The following is a 15,566-nucleotide window of genomic DNA, read 5'->3' as shown; positions in this document are numbered from 1 at the left end:
TATATCCTTATATTTTATATATCCTTATATATATCCTTATATTTTATATATCCTTATATATATCCTTATATTTTATATATCCTTATATATATCCTTATATTTTATATATCCTTATATATATCCTTATATATTATATATCCTTATATTTTATATATCCTTATATATATCCTTATATTTTATATATCCTTATATATATCCTTATGTTTTATATATCCTTATATATATCCTTATATTTTATATATCCTTATATATATCCTTATATATTATATATCCTTATATTTTATATATCCTTATATATATCCTTATATTTTATATATCCTTATATATATCCTTATATATTATATATCCTTATATTTTATATATCCTTATATATATCCTTATATTTTATATATCCTTATATATATCCTTATATTTTACATATCCTTATATATATCCTTATATTTTATATATCCTTATATATATCCTTATATATTATATATCCTTATATTTTATATATCCTTATATTTTATATATCCTTATATATATCCTTATATTTTATATATCCTTATATATATCCTTATATTTTATATATCCTTATATATATCCTTATATATTATATATCCTTATATACATCCTTATATTTTATATATCCTTATATATATCCTTATATATATCCTTATATTTTATATATCCTTATATTTTATATATCCTTATATTTTATATATCCTTATATATATCCTTATATTTTATATATCCTTATATATATCCTTATATTTTATATATGCTTATATATATCCTTATATATATCCTTATATTTTATATATCCTTATATACATCCTTATATTTTATACATCCTTATATATATCCTTATATTTTATATATCCTTATATTTTATATATCCTTATATTTTATATATCCTTATATATATCCTTATATTTTATATATCTTTATATATATCCTTATATTTTATATATCCTTATATTTTATATATCCTTATATTTGATATATCCTTATATATATCCTTATATTTTATATATTCTTATATTTTATATATCCTTATATATATCCTTATATTTTATATATCCTTATATACATCCTTATATTTTATATATCCTTATATATATCCTTATATTTTATATATCCTTATATTTTATATATCCTTTATATATATCCTTATATTTTATATATCCTTATATATATCCTTATATTTTATATATCCTTATATTTTATATATCCTTATATACATCCTTATATATTATATATCCTTTATATATCCTTATATTTTATATATCCTTATATATATCCTTATATATATCCTTATATTTTATATATCCTTATATATATCCTTATATATATCCTTATATTTTATATATCCTTATATTTTATATATCCTTATATATATCCTTATATATATCCTTATATTTTATATATCCTTATAAATATCCTTATATTTTATATATCCTTATATTTTATATATCCTTATATATATCCTTATATATATCCTTATATTTTATATATCCTTATATATATCCTTATATTTTATATATCCTTATATTTTATATATCCTTATATATATCCTTTATATATCCTTATATTTTATATATCCTTATATATATCCTTATATATATCCTTATATATATCCTTATATTTTATATATCCTTATATATATCCTTATATATATCCTTATATTTTATATATCCTTATATATATCCTTATATATATCCTTATATATATCCTTATATTTTATATATCCTTATATATATCCTTATATTTTATATATCCTTATATATATCCTTATATTTTATATATCCTTATATTTTATATATCCTTATATTTTATATATCCTTATATATATCCTTATATATATCCTTATATTTTATATATCCTTATATATATCCTTATATTTTATATATCCTTATATATATCCTTATATTTTATATATCCTTATATTTTATATATCCTTTATATACATCCTTATATTTTATATATCCTTTATATACATCCTTATATTTTATATATCCTTTATATACATCCTTATATTTTATATATCCTTATATATATCCTTATATTTTATATATCCTTATATATATCCTTATATTTTATATATCCTTATATTTTATATATCCTTTATATATATCCTTATATTTTATATATCCTTTATATACATCCTTATATTTTATATATCCTTATATATATCCTTATATTTTATATATCCTTATATATATCCTTATATTTTATATATCCTTATATACATCCTTATATTTTATATATCTTTATATATATCCTTATATTTTATATATCCTTATATTTTATATATCCTTATATTTTATATATCCTTATATATATCCTTATATATATCCTTATATTTTATATATCCTTATATATATCCTTATATATATCCTTATATTTTATATATCCTTATATATATCCTTATATTTTATATATCCTTATATATATCCTTATATTTTATATATCCTTATATATATCCTTATATATTATATATCCTTATATTTTATATATCCTTATATATATCCTTATATTTTATATATCCTTATATATATCCTTATATTTTATATATCCTTATATATATCCTTATATTTTATATATCCTTATATATATCCTTATATTTTATATATCCTTATATATATCCTTATATATTATATATCCTTATATTTTATATATCCTTATATATATCCTTATATTTTATATATCCTTATATATATCCTTATATTTTATATATCCTTATATATATCCTTATATTTTATATATCCTTATATATATCCTTATATATTATATATCCTTATATTTTATATATCCTTATATATATCCTTATATTTTATATATCCTTATATATATCCTTATATATTATATATCCTTATATTTTATATATCCTTATATATATCCTTATATTTTATATATCCTTATATATATCCTTATATTTTACATATCCTTATATATATCCTTATATTTTATATATCCTTATATATATCCTTATATATTATATATCCTTATATTTTATATATCCTTATATTTTATATATCCTTATATACATCCTTATATTTTATATATCCTTTATATATCCTTATATTTTATATATCCTTATATACATCCTTATATATTATATATCCTTATATATATCCTTATATTTTATATATCCTTATATATATCCTTATATATATCCTTATATTTTATATATCCTTATATACATCCTTATATTTTATATATCCTTTATATATCCTTATATACATCCTTATATTTTATATATCCTTATATACATCCTTATATTTTATATATCCTTTATATATCCTTATATTTTATATATCCTTATATACATCCTTATATATTATATATCCTTATATATATCCTTATATTTTATATATCCTTATATATATCCTTATATTTTATATATCCTTATATATATCCTTATATATATCCTTATATTTTATATATCCTTATATTTTATATATCCTTTATATATATCCTTATATTTTATATATCCTTATATATATCCTTATATTTTATATATCCTTATATATATCCTTATATTTTATATATCCTTATATATATCCTTATATTTTATATATCCTTATATTTTATATATCCTTTATATACATCCTTATATTTTATATATCCTTTATATACATCCTTATATTTTATATATCCTTTATATACATCCTTATATTTTATATATCCTTATATATATCCTTATATTTTATATATCCTTATATATATCCTTATATTTTATATATCCTTATATTTTATATATCCTTTATATATATCCTTATATTTTATATATCCTTTATATACATCCTTATATTTTATATATCCTTATATATATCCTTATATTTTATATATCCTTATATATATCCTTATATTTTATATATCCTTATATATATCCTTATATTTTATATATCCTTATATATATCCTTATATATTATATATCCTTATATTTTATATATCCTTATATATATCCTTATATTTTATATATCCTTATATATATCCTTATATTTTATATATCCTTATATATATCCTTATATTTTATATATCCTTATATATATCCTTATATATTATATATCCTTATATTTTATATATCCTTATATATATCCTTATATTTTATATATCCTTATATATATCCTTATATATTATATATCCTTATATTTTATATATCCTTATATATATCCTTATATTTTATATATCCTTATATATATCCTTATATTTTATATATCCTTATATATATCCTTATATTTTATATATCCTTATATATATCCTTATATATTATATATCCTTATATTTTATATATCCTTATATATATCCTTATATTTTATATATCCTTATATATATCCTTATATATTATATATCCTTATATTTTATATATCCTTATATATATCCTTATATTTTATATATCCTTATATATATCCTTATATTTTACATATCCTTATATATATCCTTATATTTTATATATCCTTATATATATCCTTATATATTATATATCCTTATATTTTATATATCCTTATATTTTATATATCCTTATATACATCCTTATATTTTATATATCCTTTATATATCCTTATATTTTATATATCCTTATATACATCCTTATATATTATATATCCTTATATATATCCTTATATTTTATATATCCTTATATATATCCTTATATATATCCTTATATTTTATATATCCTTATATACATCCTTATATTTTATATATCCTTTATATATCCTTATATACATCCTTATATTTTATATATCCTTATATACATCCTTATATTTTATATATCCTTTATATATCCTTATATTTTATATATCCTTATATACATCCTTATATATTATATATCCTTATATATATCCTTATATTTTATATATCCTTATATATATCCTTATATTTTATATATCCTTATATATATCCTTATATATATCCTTATATTTTATATATCCTTATATTTTATATATCCTTTATATATATCCTTATATTTTATATATCCTTATATATATCCTTATATTTTATATATCCTTATATATATCCTTATATTTTATATATCCTTATATATATCCTTATATTTTATATATCCTTATATTTTATATATCCTTTATATACATCCTTATATTTTATATATCCTTTATATACATCCTTATATTTTATATATCCTTTATATACATCCTTATATTTTATATATCCTTATATATATCCTTATATTTTATATATCCTTATATATATCCTTATATTTTATATATCCTTATATTTTATATATCCTTTATATATATCCTTATATTTTATATATCCTTTATATACATCCTTATATTTTATATATCCTTATATATATCCTTATATTTTATATATCCTTATATATATCCTTATATTTTATATATCCTTATATACATCCTTATATTTTATATATCTTTATATATATCCTTATATTTTATATATCCTTATATTTTATATATCCTTATATTTTATATATCCTTATATATATCCTTATATATATCCTTATATTTTATATATCCTTATATATATCCTTATATATATCCTTATATTTTATATATCCTTATATATATCCTTATATTTTATATATCCTTATATATATCCTTATATTTTATATATCCTTATATATATCCTTATATATTATATATCCTTATATTTTATATATCCTTATATATATCCTTATATTTTATATATCCTTATATATATCCTTATATTTTATATATCCTTATATATATCCTTATATTTTATATATCCTTATATATATCCTTATATTTTATATATCCTTATATATATCCTTATATATTATATATCCTTATATTTTATATATCCTTATATATATCCTTATATTTTATATATCCTTATATATATCCTTATATTTTATATATCCTTATATATATCCTTATATTTTATATATCCTTATATATATCCTTATATATTATATATCCTTATATTTTATATATCCTTATATATATCCTTATATTTTATATATCCTTATATATATCCTTATATATTATATATCCTTATATTTTATATATCCTTATATATATCCTTATATTTTATATATCCTTATATATATCCTTATATTTTACATATCCTTATATATATCCTTATATTTTATATATCCTTATATATATCCTTATATATTATATATCCTTATATTTTATATATCCTTATATTTTATATATCCTTATATACATCCTTATATTTTATATATCCTTTATATATCCTTATATTTTATATATCCTTATATACATCCTTATATATTATATATCCTTATATATATCCTTATATTTTATATATCCTTATATATATCCTTATATATATCCTTATATTTTATATATCCTTATATACATCCTTATATTTTATATATCCTTTATATATCCTTATATACATCCTTATATTTTATATATCCTTATATACATCCTTATATTTTATATATCCTTTATATATCCTTATATTTTATATATCCTTATATACATCCTTATATATTATATATCCTTATATATATCCTTATATTTTATATATCCTTATATATATCCTTATATATATCCTTATATTTTATATATCCTTATATACATCCTTATATTTTATATATCCTTTATATATCCTTATATACATCCTTATATTTTATATATCCTTATATACATCCTTATATATTATATATCCTTATATATATCCTTATATTTTATATATCCTTATATATATCCTTATATATTATATATCCTTATATATATCCTTATATTTTATATATCCTTATATTTTATATATCCTTATATACATCCTTATATTTTATATATCCTTTATATATCCTTATATTTTATATATCCTTATATTTTATATATCCTTATATACATCCTTATATTTTATATATCCTTTATATATCCTTATATTTTATATATCCTTATATTTTATATATCCTTATATATATCCTTATATTTTATATATCCTTATATATATCCTTATATTTTATATATCCTTATATATATCCTTATATTTTATATATCCTTATATATATCCTTATATTTTATATATCCTTATATACATCCTTATATTTTATATATCCTTATATATATCCTTATATTTTATATATCCTTATATATATCCTTATATATATCCTTATATTTTATATATCCTTATATTTTATATATCCTTTATATATATCCTTATATTTTATATATCCTTATATATATCCTTATATTTTATATATCCTTATATATATCCTTATATTTTATATATCCTTATATATATCCTTATATTTTATATATCCTTATATTTTATATATCCTTTATATACATCCTTATATTTTATATATCCTTTATATACATCCTTATATTTTATATATCCTTTATATACATCCTTATATTTTATATATCCTTATATATATCCTTATATTTTATATATCCTTATATATATCCTTATATTTTATATATCCTTATATTTTATATATCCTTTATATATATCCTTATATTTTATATATCCTTTATATACATCCTTATATTTTATATATCCTTATATATATCCTTATATTTTATATATCCTTATATATATCCTTATATTTTATATATCCTTATATACATCCTTATATTTTATATATCTTTATATATATCCTTATATTTTATATATCCTTATATTTTATATATCCTTATATTTTATATATCCTTATATATATCCTTATATATATCCTTATATTTTATATATCCTTATATATATCCTTATATATATCCTTATATTTTATATATCCTTATATATATCCTTATATTTTATATATCCTTATATATATCCTTATATTTTATATATCCTTATATATATCCTTATATATTATATATCCTTATATTTTATATATCCTTATATATATCCTTATATTTTATATATCCTTATATATATCCTTATATTTTATATATCCTTATATATATCCTTATATTTTATATATCCTTATATATATCCTTATATTTTATATATCCTTATATATATCCTTATATATTATATATCCTTATATTTTATATATCCTTATATATATCCTTATATTTTATATATCCTTATATATATCCTTATATTTTATATATCCTTATATATATCCTTATATTTTATATATCCTTATATATATCCTTATATATTATATATCCTTATATTTTATATATCCTTATATATATCCTTATATTTTATATATCCTTATATATATCCTTATATATTATATATCCTTATATTTTATATATCCTTATATATATCCTTATATTTTATATATCCTTATATATATCCTTATATTTTACATATCCTTATATATATCCTTATATTTTATATATCCTTATATATATCCTTATATATTATATATCCTTATATTTTATATTTTATATATCCTTATATTTTATATATCCTTATATATATCCTTATATTTTATATATCCTTATATATATCCTTATATTTTATATATCCTTATATATATCCTTATATATTATATATCCTTATATACATCCTTATATTTTATGTATCCTTATATATATCCTTATATATATCCTTATATTTTATATATCCTTATATTTTATATATCCTTATATTTTATATATCCTTATATATATCCTTATATTTTATATATCCTTATATATATCCTTATATTTTATATATGCTTATATATATCCTTATATATATCCTTATATTTTATATATCCTTATATACATCCTTATATTTTATACATCCTTATATATATCCTTATATTTTATATATCCTTATATTTTATATATCCTTATATTTTATATATCCTTATATATATCCTTATATTTTATATATCTTTATATATATCCTTATATTTTATATATCCTTATATTTTATATATCCTTATATTTTATATATCCTTATATATATCCTTATATTTTATATATTCTTATATTTTATATATCCTTATATATATCCTTATATTTTATATATCCTTATATACATCCTTATATTTTATATATCCTTATATATATCCTTATATTTTATATATCCTTATATTTTATATATCCTTTATATATATCCTTATATTTTATATATCCTTATATATATCCTTATATTTTATATATCCTTATATTTTATATATCCTTATATACATCCTTATATATTATATATCCTTTATATATCCTTATATTTTATATATCCTTATATATATCCTTATATATATCCTTATATTTTATATATCCTTATATATATCCTTATATATATCCTTATATTTTATATATCCTTATATTTTATATATCCTTATATATATCCTTATATATATCCTTATAAATTATATATCCTTATAAATATCCTTATATTTTATATATCCTTATATTTTATATATCCTTATATATATCCTTATATATATCCTTATATTTTATATATCCTTATATATATCCTTATATTTTATATATCCTTATATTTTATATATCCTTATATATATCCTTTATATATCCTTATATTTTATATATCCTTATATATATCCTTATATATATCCTTATATATATCCTTATATTTTATATATCCTTATATATATCCTTATATATATCCTTATATTTTATATATCCTTATATATATCCTTATATATATCCTTATATATATCCTTATATATATCCTTATATTTTATATATCCTTATATATATCCTTATATTTTATATATCCTTATATATATCCTTATATTTTATATATCCTTATATATATCCTTATATATTATATATCCTTATATTTTATATATCCTTATATATATCCTTATATTTTATATATCCTTATATATATCCTTATATTTTATATATCCTTATATATATCCTTATATTTTATATATCCTTATATATATCCTTATATATTATATATCCTTATATTTTATATATCCTTATATATATCCTTATATTTTATATATCCTTATATATATCCTTATATATTATATATCCTTATATTTTATATATCCTTATATATATCCTTATATTTTATATATCCTTATATATATCCTTATATTTTACATATCCTTATATATATCCTTATATTTTATATATCCTTATATATATCCTTATATATTATATATCCTTATATTTTATATATCCTTATATTTTATATATCCTTATATATATCCTTATATTTTATATATCCTTATATATATCCTTATATTTTATATATCCTTATATATATCCTTATATATTATATATCCTTATATACATCCTTATATTTTATATATCCTTATATATATCCTTATATATATCCTTATATTTTATATACCCTTATATTTTATATATCCTTATATTTTATATATCCTTATATATATCCTTATATTTTATATATCCTTATATATATCCTTATATTTTATATATGCTTATATATATCCTTATATATATCCTTATATTTTATATATCCTTATATACATCCTTATATTTTATACATCCTTATATATATCCTTATATTTTATATATCCTTATATTTTATATATCCTTATATATATCCTTATATATATCCTTATATTTTATACATCCTTATATATATCCTTATATTTTATATATCCTTATATATATCCTTATATATTATATATCCTTATATTTTATATATCCTTATATTTTATATATCCTTATATATATCCTTATATTTTATATATCCTTATATATATCCTTATATTTTATATATCCTTATATATATCCTTATATATTATATATCCTTATATACATCCTTATATTTTATATATCCTTATATATATCCTTATATATATCCTTATATTTTATATATCCTTATATTTTATATATCCTTATATTTTATATATCCTTATATATATCCTTATATTTTATATATCCTTATATATATCCTTATATTTTATATATGCTTATATATATCCTTATATATATCCTTATATTTTATATATCCTTATATACATCCTTATATTTTATACATCCTTATATATATCCTTATATTTTATATATCCTTATATTTTATATATCCTTATATATATCCTTATATATATCCTTATATTTTATACATCCTTATATATATCCTTATATTTTATATATCCTTATATACATCCTTATATTTTATATATCCTTATATATTATATATCCTTATATTTTATACATCCTTATATTTTATATATCCTTATATATATCCTTATATTTTATATATCCTTATATATATCCTTATATTTTATATATCCTTATATATATCCTTATATATTATATATCCTTATATTTTATATATCCTTATATATATCCTTATATTTTATATATCCTTATATATATCCTTATATTTTATATATCCTTATATATATCCTTATATTTTATATATCCTTATATTTTATATATCCTTATATATATCCTTATATATATCCTTATATTTTATATATCCTTATATATATCCTTATATTTTATATATCCTTATATATATCCTTATATTTTATATATCCTTATATATATCCTTATATTTTATATATCCTTATATATATCCTTATATATTATATATCCTTATATTTTATATATCCTTATATATATCCTTATATTTTATATATCCTTATATATATCCTTATATTTTATATATCCTTATATATATCCTTATATTTTATATATCCTTATATATATCCTTATATTTTATATATCCTTATATATATCCTTATATATTATATATCCTTATATTTTATATATCCTTATATATATCCTTATATTTTATATATCCTTATATATATCCTTATATTTTATATATCCTTATATATATCCTTATATTTTATATATCCTTATATATATCCTTATATATTATATATCCTTATATTTTATATATCCTTATATATATCCTTATATTTTATATATCCTTATATATATCCTTATATATTATATATCCTTATATTTTATATATCCTTATATATATCCTTATATTTTATATATCCTTATATATATCCTTATATTTTATATATCCTTATATATATCCTTATATTTTATATATCCTTATATTTTATATATCCTTATATATATCCTTATATATTATATATCCTTATATTTTATATATCCTTATATTTTATATATCCTTATATATATCCTTATATTTTATATATCCTTATATATATCCTTATATTTTATATATCCTTATATATATCCTTATATATTATATATCCTTATATACATCCTTATATTTTATATATCCTTATATATATCCTTATATATATCCTTATATTTTATATACCCTTATATTTTATATATCCTTATATTTTATATATCCTTATATATATCCTTATATTTTATATATCCTTATATATATCCTTATATTTTATATATGCTTATATATATCCTTATATATATCCTTATATTTTATATATCCTTATATACATCCTTATATTTTATACATCCTTATATATATCCTTATATTTTATATATCCTTATATTTTATATATCCTTATATATATCCTTATATATATCCTTATATTTTATACATCCTTATATATATCCTTATATTTTATATATCCTTATATATATCCTTATATATTATATATCCTTATATTTTATATATCCTTATATATATCCTTATATTTTATATATCCTTATATATATCCTTATATTTTATATATCCTTATATATATCCTTATATATTATATATCCTTATATACATCCTTATATTTTATATATCCTTATATATATCCTTATATATATCCTTATATTTTATATATCCTTATATTTTATATATCCTTATATTTTATATATCCTTATATATATCCTTATATTTTATATATCCTTATATATATCCTTATATTTTATATATGCTTATATATATCCTTATATATATCCTTATATTTTATATATCCTTATATACATCCTTATATTTTATACATCCTTATATATATCCTTATATTTTATATATCCTTATATTTTATATATCCTTATATATATCCTTATATATATCCTTATATTTTATACATCCTTATATATATCCTTATATTTTATATATCCTTATATACATCCTTATATTTTATATATCCTTATATATTATATATCCTTATATTTTATACATCCTTATATTTTATATATCCTTATATATATCCTTATATTTTATATATCCTTATATATATCCTTATATTTTATATATCCTTATATATATCCTTATATATTATATATCCTTATATTTTATATATCCTTATATATATCCTTATATTTTATATATCCTTATATATATCCTTATATTTTATATATCCTTATATATATCCTTATATTTTATATATCCTTATATATATCCTTATATTTTATATATCCTTATATATATCCTTATTTATTATATATCCTTATATTTTATATATCCTTATATATATCCTTATATTTTATATATCCTTATATATATCCTTATATTTTATATATCCTTATATATATCCTTATATTTTATATATCCTTATATATATCCTTATATATTATATATCCTTATATTTTATATATCCTTATATATATCCTTATATTTTATATATCCTTATATATATCCTTATATATTATATATCCTTATATTTTATATATCCTTATATATATCCTTATATTTTATATATCCTTATATATATCCTTATATTTTACATATCCTTATATATATCCTTATATTTTATATATCCTTATATATATCCTTATATATTATATATCCTTATATTTTATATATCCTTATATTTTATATATCCTTATATATATCCTTATATTTTATATATCCTTATATATATCCTTATATTTTATATATCCTTATATATATCCTTATATATAATATATCCTTATATACATCCTTATATTTTATATATCCTTATATATATCCTTATATATATCCTTATATTTTATATATCCTTATATATATCCTTATATTTTATATATCCTTATATATATCCTTATATTTTATATATCCTTATATATATCCTTATATTTTATATATGCTTATATATATCCTTATATCCTTATATTTTATATATCCTTATATACATCCTTATATTTTATACATCCTTATATATATCCTTATATTTTATATATCCTTATATTTTATATATCCTTATATACATCCTTATATTTTATACATCCTTATATATATCCTTATATTTTATATATCCTTATATTTTATATATCCTTATATATATCCTTATATATATCCTTATATATATCCTTATATTTTATATATCCTTATATACATCCTTATATTTTATATATCCTTATATATTATATATCCTTATATTTTATACATCCTTATATTTTATATATCCTTATATATATCCTTATATTTTATATATCCTTATATATATCCTTATATTTTATATATCCTTATATTTTATATATCCTTATATTTTATATATCCTTATATATATCCTTATATTTTATATATCCTTATATATATCCTTATATTTTATATATCCTTATATATATCCTTATATTTTATATATCCTTATATATATCCTTATATTTTATATATCCTTATATATATCCTTATATTTTATATATCCTTATATATATCCTTATATTTTATATATCCTTATATATATCCTTATATTTTATATATCCTTATATATATCCTTATATTTTATATATCCTTATATATATCCTTATATTTTATATATCCTTATATATATCCTTATATTTTATATATCTTTATATTTTATATATCCTTATATTTTATATATCCTTATATATATCCTTATATTTTATATATCCTTATATATATCCTTATATTTTATATATCCTTATATATATCCTTATATTTTATATATCCTTATATTTTATATATCCTTATATATTATATATCCTTATATTTTATATATCCTTATATTTTATATATCCTTATATATATCCTTATATTTTATATATCCTTATATTTTATATATCCTTATATATATCCTTATATTTTATATATCCTTATATATATCCTTATATTTTATATATCCTTATATATATCCTTATATTTTATACATCCTTATATATTATATATCCTTATATTTTATATATCCTTATATATATCCTTATATTTTATATATCCTTATATATATCCTTATATTTTATATATCCTTATATATATCCTTATATATATCCTTATATTTTATATATCCTTATATACATCCTTATATTTTATATATCCTTTATATATCCTTATATTTTATATATCCTTATATACATCCTTATATATTATATATCCTTATATATATCCTTATATTTTATATATCCTTATATATATCCTTATATATATCCTTATATTTTATATATCCTTATATACATCCTTATATTTTATATATCCTTTATATATCCTTATATACATCCTTATATTTTATATATCCTTATATACATCCTTATATTTTATATATCCTTTATATATCCTTATATTTTATATATCCTTATATACATCCTTATATATTATATATCCTTATATATATCCTTATATTTTATATATCCTTATATATATCCTTATATATATCCTTATATTTTATATATCCTTATATACATCCTTATATTTTATATATCCTTTATATATCCTTATATACATCCTTATATTTTATATATCCTTATATACATCCTTATATATTATATATCCTTATATATATCCTTATATTTTATATATCCTTATATATATCCTTATATATTATATATCCTTATATATATCCTTATATATTATATATCCTTATATATATCCTTATATTTTAT

General features: G+C 14.2%; 1 protein-coding gene across 1 annotated transcript in view; it reads left to right on the top strand.

Moving 5' to 3' along the window:
- Nucleotides 1-15,566, top strand: part of LOC139556899 (enolase-phosphatase E1-like) — a 64,853-nt gene that overhangs the window by 25,294 nt on the left and 23,993 nt on the right. The window lies entirely within an intron of this gene.

This window comes from Salvelinus alpinus, chromosome 28, assembly GCF_045679555.1.
Source record: "Salvelinus alpinus chromosome 28, SLU_Salpinus.1, whole genome shotgun sequence".
Classification (NCBI taxonomy): Eukaryota; Metazoa; Chordata; class Actinopteri; order Salmoniformes; family Salmonidae; genus Salvelinus; species Salvelinus alpinus.
This window is presented reverse-complemented; position numbering and strand designations above follow the sequence as displayed.